This window comes from Taudactylus pleione, unplaced genomic scaffold (assembly GCF_031769625.1).
Source record: "Taudactylus pleione unplaced genomic scaffold, aTauple2 ptg000093l, whole genome shotgun sequence".
NCBI classification, from domain to species: Eukaryota; Metazoa; Chordata; class Amphibia; order Anura; family Myobatrachidae; genus Taudactylus; species Taudactylus pleione.
In genome coordinates this window covers 37,117,995-37,135,524 of record NW_028284495.1, presented here as the reverse complement: position 1 = coordinate 37,135,524, position 17,530 = coordinate 37,117,995, and the positions used below count along the sequence as shown (strand labels likewise).

Genomic DNA, 17,530 nt, shown 5'->3' with positions numbered 1-17,530 from the left:
CGCAAGGCCAGGATCTGCATCCATGGACCGATTGGTGCATCTTTAGACGCAGCCATCGATCGCACCATTGAAACTTGCACAAGCCCCATGCGAGGTGCAGATTCTCCGTCAGAGTATGGCCTCCAATGTGAGCGATCAATTGTCTTTGTATACAACCTCTTTTGGCAACATTCCTGCCACACGCCTGCGACACTCCCATAAGGTGCAACACCTCTGTCTTTTCAAGATATATCTGAAACTGTGTACCTCAGAAGTACCTAGCCATCAACTCTTTCATTATTTCAAATAGGGCATTTTCTTATCAATATACGTCTCAGCCCAGTACTCATTTACTATTAAAGATAGACTGCAATGGAACAGACCTGTGACGGGGCGGAGCAAAGTCCGATAATCATTGCGCCTCCATAGACTGTATGAGGTGTGGGCACGATCTGCAGTTCACAGCAGTTAAAAGAAAGTCAAGATAAGAGGACATGTTTGATATTCAAATCAAACGATCCTGACAGATTTTCATCCATTTTCATGCTGTGAGCGATTATCGTTTATGCCTATACATTGAACAATAATCGTTCAGAGCAGTCATATAATAGGCTGAACGATTATCATATGGCCCAAAAAGAAAATACAACTAATAAACTTGCTGCAGTTTCCTTCATGAGTTTGACCTGTTTTAGGTCTGGGACTTTCTGAGTAGAGGTTATAGAACCATTGGTTTAAAGCAGCGAACAAAACAAATCTTGTGCAAGAAGTAAATATCTGATGATACACTAAACACAACAAAAACCCAGAAATGCGCAAAGCATGGGAGGTGCAAACCAATGGGCCAATACTTACAAAGCGCACAGATTCCGCTATCATTCCTAATGCAGCCTAAAGCTGGCCACACATCTAAAAGATTATCTGTCCAACCAGTCAACCAGTTGATTGGTTGGAATGAAAATCTGGAAAGGAATTAAATCAGCAATTTCCTCCCAAACGCTGGAAAACTGACCAAAACTGTTGTTTGAACAAATAGTTTAGATCAAACATTTAACAAACTTGCCTGAACAACCATTTTCATCTGTTTTCTGGCATTTAGGAGCAAATTGCTGATCATCAGTTACTCCCATTCGTTACCAGATTTTCATTCCAACCAATCATCAAGTTGGCTGGTTGGATGTAAGCTGGTCTAGTGTGTGGCCAGCTTAAGAGAGTGATCGGGTCCCTGGTGTCCTTAGAAGACACAATTTTGTTTGAAAAAGAGTAGTCTCCTCTTTATAGGAAGTTGTCTGATCAAAACTCAGCATTAGTCTTCATCCTCAGGCTTTATTATTATTATTATTAATATTATCCTTTATTTATATGGTGTGCGGTAGGATCACTGGTAAAGTGGTCTGTGGCAGGTACATTTGTCCCAGATTCCTGTCTTTTGTGTTTTAAACCCCCAGGAGAAAGTCTGCAGTGTAGCAGGCTTGAGTTTCGGCTTTTTGAAAAGCCGGTTTGGGACCTGGGGGTTGTGGGTGAGAGGAGAGGGAGGGCTCCACCCACGGCCACTCCAGGTTTTGGTTCTCGCAGCCTGGTAACAGGCTTGTTAGTTTTCCACCTGAGAGTGGCCAATATAAGCCTAGTTTGTTTAGGGCTGATGGTCTCACCTGGGAGAGCAGACAGGGAGTTTGCTCAGAGACACTGGAAAACCTAACTGTGAGTGTTGTGCTGTGCCTTGTTTGCTGGTGAGGGCATTAGGCCCTGCCAGGTTCTGGTAGTGAGGGAACCACCTGTAAAGTTAGAGCCCGGCCAGGGCTAGGTTTTATGTTTATGGTTTCTTTTGTTGTTTCTGTTTTGCACAATAAAGACTGGCGCCGACCAGCTTGTACTCACTTCCAGACTGGTGTGCTGCTTCCCTGCTGCTGTGTGTGTGTAAGGAAGGAGTCCCCTACCCAGGAGAGGGACCTCCTAATCTGACTGTGTCACAATATGGTGGAGAATGCGGGCATCCACACACACTGAAGTTGCAGCGAGAGGAAAACTTTCCATTTAAAAATTAAAGGGACAGATACCCAATTTGTGAGTGTGGGAAAGCCGTTTTGTTCCAGAGATGAACAACCCCGATCCATTTGAGAAGGTTGTCGATGTAGTGGAGGAGGGAGTTTCTTCTGAGTCAAGAGTTATTCCCTTTTTCTACTATGATTGGCGAACTAGAGAATGCGGAGCGTGACGGTGGCCCGCCAACTGATGTGCCTCCCATTGAGGTGGGAAGTGTTGTTGGGCCAGGTGATCGTCTGCCTGATTTAGAGGTCAGAAGAGAGGTCTTTGCCGTGGAGCAGTTGAATGACCCTACTTTGGTAAAAGCCAGGGAGAATGTAAAAGTAGTTGATGGTAAACCCGTAGACCCTGATAGTCCTTTGTCCTATCCCCACATGGCAATGTGGCAGGATTTGTTATATCAGGTGACCAAGAAGGTCGAAGATGTTGTGGAACAACTAATAGTTCCCAAAGCCTACAGAAGAACAGTGTTGGATCTGGCCCATGGTCATATAACGGCAGGCCATCTAGGGGTAGAGAAAACCACTGAGCGAATAATGCAGAGGTTTTTCTGGCCCGGGCTTCATAAAGAGGTATATGACTTTTGCGCATCCTGCCCTGAGTGTCAGCATCATGCTCCCAGGCCACATTTTAAGGGTCCACTAGTTCCATTGCCTATTATAGAGGTGCCGTTTGAAAAAATAGCGATGGATTTGGTTGGACCCTTAATGAAGTCTGCCAGGGGACACCAGTATATTCTGGTCATAATGGATTACGCTACCAGGTACCCTGAAGCGATCCCGTTGCGCAATACGTCAACCAAGACCATTGCCAGAGAGCTAGTTCATGTCTTTAGCAGGCTGGGTATACCTAAGGAGATACTAACTGACCAGGGTACACCGTTTATGTCCAAAGTCATGAAAGAGTTATGCCGATGGGCTGGTCAAGAGGTTTAACAAGACGTTAAAACACATGCTTAGGAAAGTGGTCGACAAGGATGGTAGGGATTGGGATTACTTATTGCCGTATTTATTGTTGGCCATAAGAGAAGTTGCCCAGTCCTCCACCGGGTTTTCACCCTTCGACTTGTTGTAGGGGAGACACCCAAGGGGGTTACTAGACATTGCCAAAGCGCCATGGGAGGGGCAGTCTAGTCCTTACAAAATGGTGATTGAGTATGTTTCTCAAATGCAGGAGAGAATTGCTGCGGTAGTGCCGATAGTGAGAGAGCACCTGGAACAGGCTCAACAGGCACAGCAGAGGGTATACAACCGCAATGCCCGGTTACGCAGCTTTGCTCCTGGGGACAGAGTGTTAGTGTTGGTTCCCACTGTGGAAAATACATTTTTGGCTAAATGGCAAGGGCCCTTTGAAATCTTAGAAAGAGTGGGGCAGGTCAATTACAAAGTTTACCAGCCGGGGAAAAGAAAGCCGGAACAGATATACCATATAAATCTGTTAAAGCCCTGGAAAGATAGAACGGTACTGTCGGCCGTCCGAGCCCCTCCAGTAAATCCAGGGCCCTTAGTTCCCGAAGTGACAGTGGCAAAAACCCTGTCGGCAATTCAACAACAAGAGGTCAAGGAGTTTCTGATTAGAAATAGGGTGCTGTTCTCTGACGTACCTGGGAAAACCTCGGTCATTAAACATGACATCATCACTGACCCAGGGGTTAAAGTTAATCTAAAGCCCTATAGGTTACCAGAAGCACAAAGAGAATCGGTGTCGAAAGAAATTAAAAATATGCTAGAGTTAGGGGTTATCGAAGAATCACATAGTGAATGGTCAAGTCCCATTGTGTTGATTCCAAAGCCCGACGGGAGTGTGCGTTTCTGCAATGACTTCCGAAAGTTGAACAGTGTTTCAAAATTCGATGCCTACCCGATGCCAAGAGTAGATGAACTGATTGAGAGACTAGGGACGGCAAGGTATTAAACCACTCTTGACCTAACCAAAGGGTATTGGCAAGTACCGTTAACCAAGAGCGCCAAACAAAAGACAGCTTTTTCAGCGCCAGAGGGCTTGTTTCAGTACAAGATGTTGCCCTTCGGGCTACATGGGGCACCTGCTACCTTCCAAAGAATGATGGACAGGATTCTAAGGCCCTATAGACAGTATGCGGCTGCTTATCTGGATGACATGGTCGTTCATAGTCCTGATTGGCAGTCTCACTTACCCAGGGTACAAGCAGTGTTGGACTCCATCTATAAGGCAGGTTTGACAGCCAACCCAAAAAAGTGTTGTCTAGGCATGGAGGAAGTAAAATATCTGGGATACACCATTGGCAGAGGCCTGATAAAGCCTCAGCTCAATAAAGTTGATGCCATACAAAACTGGCCACGGCCTCTGAATAAGAAGCAGGTGAGAGCCTTCTTGGGAATTACGGGGTACTACAGGAGGTTTATACCCAACTTTGCCACCATGGCAGTCCCACTGACTGACCTGACCAAAGGCAAACAAAAAGTCATGGTAGAATGGAGTCCTGAGGCAGAGAAAGCTTTTCAGGAGTTGAAAGTAGCGTTGTGTTCCCAACCAGTCCTGATGACTCCTAATTTTGAAAGGGAATTCATAGTACAAACCGATGCATCAGAAGTAGGTGTAGGAGCAGTCCTGTCCCAGAACAAGGAGGGTGAGGAACACCCTATTTTCTCTCTTGCAGAAAGTTGAATGTACATGAGAGAAACTATGCCACAGTGGAGAAGGAGGCGTTGGCCATAAAGTGGGCGTTAGAGGCTCTCAGGTACTACTTGGTCGGAAGAAAGTTCAAATTGATCACTGACCATGCCCCTCTGAAGTGGATGTCTGAAAATAAGGACAGTAATGCGAGAATTACAAGATGGTACTTGGCGTTACAAACTTTTAAATTTTCAGTGGAACACAGGCCAGGAAGCCAGCTGGCCAATGCTGACGCGTTGTCACGCGTTCATTGTTTGGGGGCTTCAGTTGTTCCGCCCCACAGGTCGAAACAAAGGGGGGGGATATGTGATAGGATCACTGGTAAAGTGGTCTGTGGCAGGTACATTTGTCCCAGATTCCTGTCTTTTGTGTTTTAAACCCCCAGGAGAAAGTCTGCAGTGTAGCAGGCTTGAGTTTCGGCTTTTTGAAAAGCCGGTTTGGGACCTGGGGGTTGTGGGTGAGAGGAGAGGGAGGGCTCCACCCACGGCCACTCCAGGTTTTGGTTCTCGCAGCCTGGTAACAGGCTTGTTAGTTTTCCACCTGAGAGTGGCCAATATAAGCCTAGTTTGTTTAGGGCTGATGGTCTCACCTGGGAGAGCAGACAGGGAGTTTGCTCAGAGACACTGGAAAACCTAACTGTGAGTGTTGTGCTGTGCCTTGTTTGCTGGTGAGGGCATTAGGCCCTGCCAGGTTCTGGTAGTGAGGGAACCACCTGTAAAGTTAGAGCCCGGCCAGGGCTAGGTTTTATGTTTATGGTTTCTTTTGTTATTTCTGTTTTGCACAATAAAGACTGGCGCCGACCAGCTTGTACTCGCTTCCAGACTGGTGTGCTGCTTCCCTGCTGCTGTGTGTGTGTAAGGAAGGAGTCCCCTACCCAGGAGAGGGACCTCCTAATCTGACTGTGTCACAGGTGCCACAAGGGTTTCGCAGCGCCTCACAAAGTACATAAACAAATCAGCAGACAAGAAAATAGCGACTTAAGGGACCCATTAGGCGACCTGAAAAAGTGAATGCCTAGCGTTCAGTCCTTCAGGTCGCCGTGTGCGATGCTGAATGTCTTTCAGTGCAGGATCCTGGCTTCCTATCTCAGAACATTGGGAACCTGACAAGCATCATCAGGTTGACCAGCATGTTCTGTAGATAGTCGGGGTCGGCAAGGACCCAGCGTGCACGCGCATCGCTGGTCCTTGCCGGCTATCCATTACACGACTTTGGTCAGATCGTTCAAAAAGTCGTGTAATGAATAATCCCCTTTACAATACAAAACAATGCAGGACAAGGGCTAAGCCCTCAATCCAATTAGCCGCAAGGGGTGCAAGTTGCCATTGCAATGGCGTTAAAACGCCAGCAACGGACCGGCACCTCGTACCTTTCGCGGCCTGCTCCGAGCCTTAATTTGCGGAATTTCACTGCAAACAAAATTCCGTGAATCCAGGCTGCCGTAAAGTGCGGCCATTGCCGAGATGACTCGCGCCGGCGAGATCTTTGCGGCTAATAGGATCAACCCCCTAGTTTATAAACATTGCTGCAATACCGATCATAACACTCAAAAGCAGCAGGGCTTCAGTTTGGAGTGGATGATCATATGAGAAAGGGAAGGAGAAGCACATGAAGGAAGAGGGCCCTGCTCGTGAGAGCTTACATTCTAAAGGAAAGTGGCAGACAGTCAGGGATTGACACAAAAGGGGAATACAGGGAGGAAGAAGCATGAAGCAGTAGGTTAGGATGAGAGCTGGAAAGCTATGATGAAGCAGTGGGTCTTGAGAGCTCGTTTGAAGATTTGTAGAGAGGTGGAGAGTCTAATAGGGAGAGGAAGAGAGTTCAAGAGGTAGGGAGCAGCATGGGCAAAATCTTGGAGGCAGGAGTGGGAAGAAGTAACCAGTTGGCAGGAGAGGCAGCACGCATTTATGGAGCGAAGTGGGCGGATAGGAGTGTGAAGTGAGATGAGATCAGAGATGTAAATGGGAGAGGGTTGGTTGAGGGCTTTGTAAGTGAGTGTAAGAACCTTGCTTTAAACTATCTAGGGTCTTAATAGTTCCTCATTTTGTTTTACCAAAGGGGGTCCCACTAACTTTAACTTTGCTCTGCAATAAATATGTGTTTCACAAACAGAAAAAAATTACAGGTTGAGTCTCCCATATCCAAAATGCTTGGGACCAGGGGTATTTTGGATATCGGAATATTCCGTATTTTGGAATATTTGCAAACTATAATGAAATATCTTGGGTATGAGACCCAAATTTGAACACAGAATGCATTTATATATTATTTACACCTTATACACAACCTACAGGTCATTTTATACTATATTTTCAATAATTTTGTGGCTCAAACAAAGTTTGTGTACATACAGAAAATTAATTTATGTTTCATATACACCTTATACACAAAGCATGAAGGTAATGTTATCCAATATTTGTAATAATATTGTGCCTTAAACAAAGTTTGTGTATACTGAACCATCAAAATGCAAAGGTTTCACTAACTCAGTCATGCTAAAAAAATTATGTATTTCGCAATATTCTGTATTTTGGAATATTTGGATATGGGAGACTCAGCCTGTACTGTAATTATGTTTTACAATACCTTACCCCAAACAGGACAGCAGTACTATCTTCAGTTCTGCCACCAGTCTTCTTGTTTTTACATGCAATCAGAACTGTGAACTGAAATACATATAATGGAGGCTACACACGGTCATACTACTCGACGGTCAGATAACGATAATGATCGTTATCTGATCGTCCTGCATATGCTGGATCGAACATCCAGCACATGCAGCAACCCCCCAACTACTATAACGACCCGGGATCAACGATCGCGGGTCCCATTAGTTAACAGGCTTAACCTGGTCGATATCGACCAAGTTGGCCTGCATGCACGGGCAATGGTCGATATCGTTATCGACCATTCGTGCCCACGCATCGACCATCGTTTGGTCGTTTGAGGGGGCCATAAACTAAACGATTTTAACAATAACGATATGATCTTTATCATTTAAATCGTCAAGTTTATCTGACCGTGTGTATGCACCATTACGATCACTAATCCCTATATTGAAAGTGAATAGCAAGGGCTCATTACTACAGCTTTAATTATCACAGCCTGCTGCATGTATCAATCATCAATGTAACATAATAATTAGTTATTTCAATAAGCTATAATGCACCAATAAGAACAGATGACCCATGACAGTATAATGTCTTTACCAAAGAAGATTGATATGGCATCTTATTGGTGTAATAAAAGGGGTTTTATGTTGTTGCTTTTAGAGATCACTGTGCCAGGTCAGTTAGCTTATTAGGTGCTCTTCTGCATATAATGGTATCCATATACTTACTGTCAGTGGAGGATGGGCTAACCCTATATATCTATTGATTATTGGTTCATTAGAGGTGACCTTTGATTTGTTGTTAATGATTATCATTAAGAACCAAAAGACAATTAAACAGGCTGTGTAATAGAATAAGAATGTATCTTTCATTTAGCTGGAAGAGAAAATGAAAAACTCGCAATGAATAATGAATAACACAAAGCTAATTACCCCTTCCAGCTCTGCATGACTCCAACTTTACTCATAACACAGAAAAGTGTGCCCAACTGCGAGCACTGTGCCAGCAAGAGAAGGGTAAAGATTATTACAGGGGCCTAATCCAGAAAAAGCAATTTCATCTACTTATGAAGGACAATAGTCACCATTATCTTCAAAATCTGTTGTACATCTACTTTAAGTCATCCAGACATTGTGTAATAAACCCCGTCTGATAGTCAAAACATGTTTACAGCCTCAGATTTGAGTCTTTAGTGGGTGGTACTCCATTTTATGCTGGCCACAGAAACGGCAATATTATAGTCTGTATTGGGCAACTGACCTGATATATCCCAAAAACTGCCTTGGTGTCTGACAATCCCATGCAAACTGATTAAATCAATATTGTTACTAAATGCAGTTGGACAATGACTGCAGATTAGAGATAATAACCTGTGTGTGTCATTTTTGGGCCCCAATAATCCAGAAAGTGATCTGACACCTTGGCCCGAGAGGCTAATTTGTTATGGGCATCATTTGCAGTTAGGAGCAAAGCAAAAAACAATTGCAGATTTGCACCTTGGCAAAACCACGCTGGCCTGCAGGGGGAGCAAATTTAAAATTAGTGTTCAGATTTAAAGTTGGGCATGTCCTAGCTCAATTCTAAATTGTATGTAAAAACAAAGCTGTCCAGTATTTGCATACCACAAACAAAAGCAGCCAGTATTTACCCTCCATACAATATAAAGAAATGCATCTGCACCCCTGCAGTGCTCATGGTTTGTGCAGGAGCACATTTGCTCCTTATTCTTGCTTTGAGCTTAACTCTAAAATAGGTTCTATGTGTGCGGCCAAATTGTCATCTGGCGCTTGTGCCAAGCAAGTGGATTAGCCCATGCTTGGCCAGCTTTATACTGGGACTTTGTATTTGTATAGGTTTTTTCAAGTTTTAATCTCCTACAACTTTTAAAAAGGAGTATGTGCTTTCCTCGGTGCGTCACAAATGTTGTGGATTTTTTTTTATGGAACTGCAAAAATACAAATAATTGCTTTCAATGTCTAATTTATACTAGGTTGATCAAACTTGATAGGTAAGTGCACATTTACTGGTAAATAAATCAGACTTTGGGGAAATTGAGAATGGAGACTTCAAAACATAGGGCTTATTCAACAAGGATCGCTGATGCCATCACATCTGCAATCGCGCACGCAGTTCTGCTGCAAAAGTATGCTAATAATTGCAACCGCAAAGCACTCGCAAGGACAACATGCAGACGCCCACCCTCCGCTCTCAAAAATCCGTAATACCTTGCAATCCATCCAATACATCGGTAACATAGAAGTACATTGGAGCCTCTCGCACAATTATGCCAGGTCAGACCTCACTTATAAATTGCTAACGTACCTGTATGCAGTGAATACACAAGCTACGTATGGCATTGCAATGGCTAATTTATGCACGCCCCTGTAACGGCATTCAAACGCACTGGCATGCCTGCTTTCTCCGACCATCCCCCGTCACCACCCCCAAATGCTCTCCGTCTGTCAATTGCTCTGCGTGATCGCAGTGTGATCGCAATTAAGTATTCGCGCACGTGCACTGCATACGCAAGATGCAATAATCGCCCGTCTGCGTACACGATTGCAATAGCGATCCTTGCTGAATCAGGCCCATAGACAATAGTAAACTTTTCCCTTAGGAACCATTCTATTTCCTCTCCTGCATTAACATAAGTATTCTGCTTCAGTTTCACTGAGTACATCATAATTGTTAGACACAGGTGTCTGTTCTTAGGACACTCAGGCGGTCTATGGTAATTCATTATCTATTACAGTCATGTTATTGTTGGCTGTGCATCGTGGGCGCTCGCGGTCAACAGTTTTTATGCACACTCCGTTCAGCTGGAGGCTAGTCTCATACTGTGTGCTGATTGGTGGTTGTTGCTTTAAATAGCAGGTTAAGTGTGCACAACAATATAATGATGATTAAAACATAGTTATTAGAGAAAGGATGAAATAACTATTAAAAAAGGGTGTAAAACCCACTCCCTTCCTCCAACCAGATGGACAAAATGCATGTGATCCTCCTCTAGAGCCTCAGCCACCAGCAGGCTATGACAGGCTATGCTGGTCCCACTATAATATGGTAACTCACTGCATGCAGTCCCACTGTCATAGAGGAACGCAATCAGAGCTTGTTTAGCGCATGTCTGAACGCCATAGGGGAATCAGAATCACAAAATAGATGTAGGGAAAACAAGCTCCATGATTATAGCACTGATGATCCTCCCAGATCCGCCTTGCGGCATTACAAGTCCCAGCAGATCCTGGCATCCATCAACGGTTTGGCACCTATCCGCAAGAGTTCCATCAGGTCACTTTGTTCTGATTGGACTGGAGCTTGGGAAGCCACTCTCAAAATGGACTTGTGTGCAACTTATGTATGTATTTTATTGGCACTGTATGTATCTGATAATACTTGGTAATATAGGTTTCCTAGCAGTCAGAGCTTTTGTCTATTCCCCACTCCATAGTGCCAACATCAATGTCAGCAGATAACATAGAGCAATTGGAGGAAACCTACAACACTCAGCCCTGATCCCAGGATTAGACAGGGCGTCTCTAGATACTTGTGTCATAATCTGCTCACATACACAAGAGGATTCTCTGCAGCCAGCCCGAACTGACCAGACAATTTTCATCAGTGATCTGACTCCTAGACAAAATGATTTATTACTATGCTCTGTGTACTGTAAAGGGCCCAGGCAGCAGCACAGCTATACTGACAAAACTCTGTGCAAATCTTCTGCTCCAATGTTATGAATAGGAAGAGTGGCAGCATTCATATACTACAGATTAGTATTTGTGCACAAACATTCAATGATCTGTTGAGCAGTTCTATGGATTTCAGTTTCTAGAGAATAGGGTCTTCTCACTTTGGTTATTGTATTTCCAGTCCCCCTTACTGTACAGTGATGCAGAATATGGTGGTGCTATATAATGCACAAATATCTATAAGCTCCTGCCGATTTCCTAGGGATACAGGAGGGTGTTCTGCTATCCTGGGAGTCCAGGGGTAATTTCCAAACGTTGTAGACATTCTGGGAGAATATGCAAGTGTGGTCTCTGGGCCTGATTCAAAGATGTACGCTATGCCCATATTTACACAGTTGAGCGATTATATGTCGACTGTGCATGCGTCACAGTCGCACTGTGCACAAGCCAAGGTACCTTCGCTATGCCGCTCACAGTGAAGATTTCTTTGCAAAGTGATTGACAGTCAGGAACAGTTTGGGGGAGGTAATGGGGAGGGGCCACAAAAAACGCAAGTGTGTCACGGACGTTTTTGGAGCATGTCATAGCCTGCATCTGCGATCCCGTACCCTGACAAAGTGGTTCCTGCGTCTCAGTTCAGGCAGCTATTCTGCGTGACCATAGGGTTACTCAGGTGACCTATTATCTGTGTATTTGTATGCACTTGCTTGGATCTGCATAGCCGTCGGTGGGCGCTTCAATACATTCCCAGCCGGCTGCAGCATTAGCCTATAATTTCGCACAGCAATTTTCAGAAATTTGACTTTTGGGGTATTAGTAATAAAATAAACACATAAAGCAGGAAAACATTCTAAGTCAGTCAACAAGTGTATAACTTATAGGTAAAATGCACTGGATACATCAACATATGTGTTTATCTGTGTAAAGATGTGTCCACATACATCTAGCTTCCTTACGCGTTAAACAAAGTGGTGTGAATAGGACAGACAAGCAGTTTATGCTGAGTAAAATGATATGCAGCATGCCTATATTCTGTGTGTGACTGCAGGTTTATCTGCATGCGAAACGCTACGGTGCAGTGTCACAGTCCCTGAAACTGTAACGCAGCATTTTGCATGATGATAAAACCGCAGTCACACACAGAATATAGCCATGCCGTATATCATTTTAATCAGCATATGCCTACTATTTGCATCACTTTGCAAATAAGACGCATTTTCAGGGAAAAAGTTGAATGAAAAGACGCTTGGCGCTACTAAGTCACACGGCGTTCACGCATTATGTGTACTGCAACTTGTAGAGCACAGATGATAGATGTATGTGGACACATCTGTACAATCTGTATGCATGTAAGCAGAGAACATCTGTTTACGTTTATTTTTCACAGAAATAAGTTGATACATAACTTTTCCTCTACAGAAGAAAAAAACAATTTTAGAAGTTTGTTGAAAATATGATGTTTAATAAAGTGAATGTACTAATATGTATTAATACTGACTTATTGCTGACTGTGTACTGATGATGGTTGAGTGCTCTCACATTATTTCTGCAGCCAGTGTAGACGCCACAATCTGCTCTTGCCAAGAAACCATCAGTGGAATTCTACTGTACGTCCTACTCAGCCCATTCCCTGGCACATTACATTAGATGCTGATAATGTGAAATGACAAGACCTTCTAGTTTTATACTGCATGTGAAAAACACAAACGGATACAAGTAACAGCCTGTCGCATTGTGGTCATAAATATCGTATCCACTTTATACAGCATAACAACAAGGCCAAACTAAAAACAAAGTGATACTTTTGTAACATCTATTGAACAAAATAAGGCAAACATACAAACAAAATAAACCCAGAAAATAAATAAACCCAGAAAATGTAAATGATGTAGAGCTGGCATATATTACTGTGTGTTTTCTATTCTTTTCCCCAGTGGGTTCATCAAATATTTCTCCCTATTAAACCCCCTTGTCATAGCATACTGTAATAGACGACACTAGCCATACTGGTAAATTTTGTACAGTATAATCTTGGCTGTGTGTTGGATAGCAATGTTCTGGTTTCCCAGCATTTCACTGTCACTGTAACTGGTTATAATATGCTGCACTGTGATGGTACAGTATAGTATGAGCTCTCCTAATACTGTATATAGCAGATGAAAATGAGCACCAGGTGGCAAGGGAGTGCAGGGAAACTGAAACCTGAGAACCCAGTCAAGTGATGTATGTATGACAGCTTACAGTCAGGAGGAGAGCACTGATATCTGTCAGCGCTGGAGCTCACTTATTAGTGGGTAGTATCTCTATTAACATGTAAGACTTTGAGAGGGTGGGGAAAATGGAGAACCCTATTAAGATGGTCTGATAATAATCTGATTAATAGACCTTAGGCCTAATTCTGAGTTAGGAGTGAAGCGAGAAAATGAGCAAGTAACTTTGCATCTGGACAAACCATATTACAATGCAAGGGGTGCAAATACATTCATGTTTTTTTCCTGCAGGGTAAATACTGGTTGCTTGTGCATTTAACCAACAAATGCTGCTCACCCATCATTGCAACATGGTTTGCTAAGGTACGAAGTTACTTCATTTCTTTGTTTTGCTCAACTCAGAAACAGCAATTTTGTGGGGGGGGTTTTGCATGTTTTTGTTTTGTTTATACATTCTGGTTTAAACATAGTGTACATGAACTCCAGGGCACTAGTGTATCAGTGCAGCAACCAGTGTCTTTCCTTGCATGGCCCCAGGATTAATATTTGGCATCAGCTCAGAGCTGGCAGAGATCAGGTCTCAGCTTATACAAGACTCTGGCCGGGTTTGCACCAGCATGTTGCATTTTGGCAGAAAAGTGTATTTCCAGGTGTGCTCCAAATATAAATAATCACTTCACACACAGATTAGCCACCTATAATATGTCCAAATGAAAATCCTTTAAAATGGCAAATAAGATACATTCTGCAAACACGAAGTTTGTAGGTTTCTAATGGCTCGTGTCACATCGTAGACCACTTGACATTTCCTGACGCCCTGGAGACATACTGTCAATTCTCTAAATTGCATGTAATACAGAACTATTGAAGTCATAAAGGAGGTGACATTTAAACCAAAACCCCAAAGGATGTTACTGTAACACAGGTATAACAATACATAGAGGAACCCTCTGCTGTTTTTCTTCTCCCAGGTGTTTTGTGAGCAGAAAGATCCTTCTGAAAATAGACATTTGTGTGAAGTTTGTAGGTAGTTGTGGACTGGATTAAAGTGTTAGACATGGAAATCTCATCACATGTCAAATCACTGGAGCGGTCTGTTATCATTACTAATAAGGAGTGTCTGTCAGCTGTGAGTGCGGCTTCAGCATAGACGAGACCCCAACCCCCTCTCGCCTTTTCTCTTCCAGGCAGCTTTGCTCCATTCACTCTTTTAACAAAACCATTTAAACTATTCATAACAAATCCCTGTGCAGCTGCTACCCTGCATTTAATCCTCCCTGTGCTTTGTGGTATTCAGCAGGGCTGCCCCCAATGGCATCTGAAGCCCAACAAGGCAACTGTCTGGAGGTTTTCCTGGCAGTATCAACAGCATGAGTCCAAAACAAAAGAAGACACCAAATAAGTTCTAACAGCTGCGTAGCAGGGAAAGATAATTCTACATTTCTTGTTAGGCTGGGTTATAGCTGCTGTCCCCTCTGCTTCCTCATGATAACCAGACTGATGTTACGCTAGTGTGCTATATGGTGACTATGCTTTTTAGAACTTGTGTATATACATTTAATGATAAATACCCCTGGGTCACAGTTTCTATGTATTAACATGTAATACAGCATAAAGGAGAAATATTGTAACACTTTGGAAATTCATGTAACTGAAAATAAAACCACTGTTGTGAAGCTTTCATGCATCACTGTTTACTTTTATTTTATGTATGTTGCTCCTTTGCACATAGTGTGTAAGTATATCTCCATGGTGAAGGGATCGCCAGCTGCTAGTGACGTGATAGGTCAGTTGAGGATAAGACTGATCTGACTAAATGAAAGTGCGGACTACTCGTGGCATACAGTTATTATTATCATTACAGTCCTGTGTGCATAATGACTTATTGCTGTTGTAAGTATATTAGAATGTTTATTTTCCAACAACCCTTAGCAGAATATTACAAAATTCACAAAACAGTAATAATAATAATAATAATAATAATAATAATAATAATAATAATAATAACAAATGAAGTAATGGGAATGCTCTCCAACATCTATTATGATCAATATTTATTTCCTTTTGTTAATCCTAATATATTTTACAGAGACTATATAATAACCCCTTGGTGACACTGAGCCAAATTTTGACATGTTCATGGTTGCCTGGTATTAATGATGTCTCAGGCTTTGGAGACAAGATTAAAAAAAAAAAAACACCAGACAAGATGAGACTGAATTCATTACCCACTGTCTGCAGATTCCTGGTAGGGGGCACTTCAGGAAAAATGTAAAACAAAATAAAAAAAAAAGAAAATGAAAATGATATAGACATAACATAGATGGTAGACGTAAGCAAGCTAATCATTAAATAAAAATAAAGATTTTTATCAGACATACTAGGGGCGATTCAATAGTTTTCCCCAACGGCTCTGACTAATTTAATTGTTGCTCCATTAAGGCGCAAATAGCCACCGGCAACAGACTTGGTGCCGTTGGCTATTTGCTTAAGATGGCTTTAGCAGCGCAAAGTGGTGCTTCTGGGTGCACACACGTAGCACTCACGCCCTATGGGTGGCACAACTGAATTGCTCAGACGGGCACTCATTATGTTTGGGTGCCCACAAAACAAGTGAATTCCCCCCTTTGAACTGAAACAAGTGTCTACAGTTTCTACAGGGGCAGTTATAGAGTTAATCAGGGCTAATTACCAACAAATATCTTATCACACAGCTGTAAAGTGTCCTTAGAGAAATAATGTATTACAAAAAAATGCCTTATGTAACAAAGCAGAACAATGTAAAACGGACACACTGAGGTCAGTTAATGTTTCCATTAGGTCCTATGTCCTTAATAGGCTTGAATAATTTCCACCTATTGTGCTTTCTAAGAGACATTTCATGGTCTGTTCACATCACTTTCACAGGGGTGCTTACTACAGTGGCAGCTGCAAGATACAACCCTTGATAGCCCATTGTTGCCTACATTGTGTGGCTGCAATCTGGCTATGGTATATACTGGTCCCTGTGCTGCCAGATGACAGAAGCGCCCAAATTCAGAACACGTACAGAGACTATTCCCATTTACTCTACTTATGTTGATCTAACAGTACAGATATTAGGCAGTATAAAGATACAAAAACAGTATAAACTGTATAAAACATGTTATATAGAATAGTTTACTGTATCTTCCAAGCTACAGTCAAGTTTTATCATACTACTTTATGCAGAACATCTATAAAATAAATACATTATTTAATTAGTTAAAACTCAGGGAGAGATGTATCAAGGCTCGGAGAGAGAACTGGCCTAAGCAACCAATCAGCTTCTAACTGTCATTTATCTAGCAGTCTATGAAATGAAAGTTAGAAGCTGATTGGTTGTTTTGGACAACTTCTCCACTTTATCGCTATTAAAGGCTTGATATATCTCTCCTTGATACATCTCCCCTTCAATCTTTTAATACTGTTACTAAATAAATATATACACGGATGTTGTTCCCACATACGAGGTGCTGCAGAGTATTAACTACTAATAAGTAGACATAGGAAGGGATGCAAAAAATAAGTGAAAACATGTGAAAATATGCAAACTGTACTATTATTGTATCAGTTTGATTCAGCATGTTTCCGCCCGAAATAGACTGTTTCTCAAATATGACCTTCCTAAATAAAACATATACAGGTTGAGTCTCCCATATCCAAATATTCCAAAATATGGATTTTTTTAGCATGACTGAGATAGTGACACCTTTTGCTTTTTGATGGTTCAGTGTACACACACTTTGGCACAAAATAATTAAAAATATTGTATAAAATTACATTCAGGCTCTGTGTATAAGGTGTATATGAAACATAAATGAATTTCATGTACAGTATGTACACAAACTTTGTTTATGGCACAACATTATTGAAAATATTGTATAAAATTACCTGCAGTCTGTGTGTATAATGTGTATATAGAACATAACTGCATTATGTGTTTAGTTTTACATCCCATTCCCAAGATATCTCATTATGGTATGCACAAATTCAAAAATACGGAATATTCCGTTATCCAAAATAAACCTGGTCCCAAGCATTTTGAAAATGGGAAACTCAACCCGTATTGGCATAAACTTCCTATGCCTGTTAATAAGTAAAAGTTGATTCAATTTCCACCAGGCACAAACAAGTTGGATATAAAGAACTTCTTTTCATATGGTGGGGGCACTATAGTCTTGCTGTATCAGGAGACTACCCTGCTGTTACGTATCCTGCTCCTCCCACTATCTAGCTCTCAGTCTGTGGTCTCCACTCCCCTCACATTATGACATTGGACAAGTGGTATGTCATATAAGATCAACACACTCAATGATAG

General features: G+C 42.2%; 1 protein-coding gene across 5 annotated transcripts in view; it reads right to left on the bottom strand.

Annotated features, from left to right (window-relative positions):
- The window catches only part of MTCL1 (microtubule crosslinking factor 1), a 193,290-nt gene that overhangs the window by 119,295 nt on the left and 56,465 nt on the right, over positions 1–17,530 (bottom strand). The gene's annotated exons all lie outside the window — the stretch shown is intronic.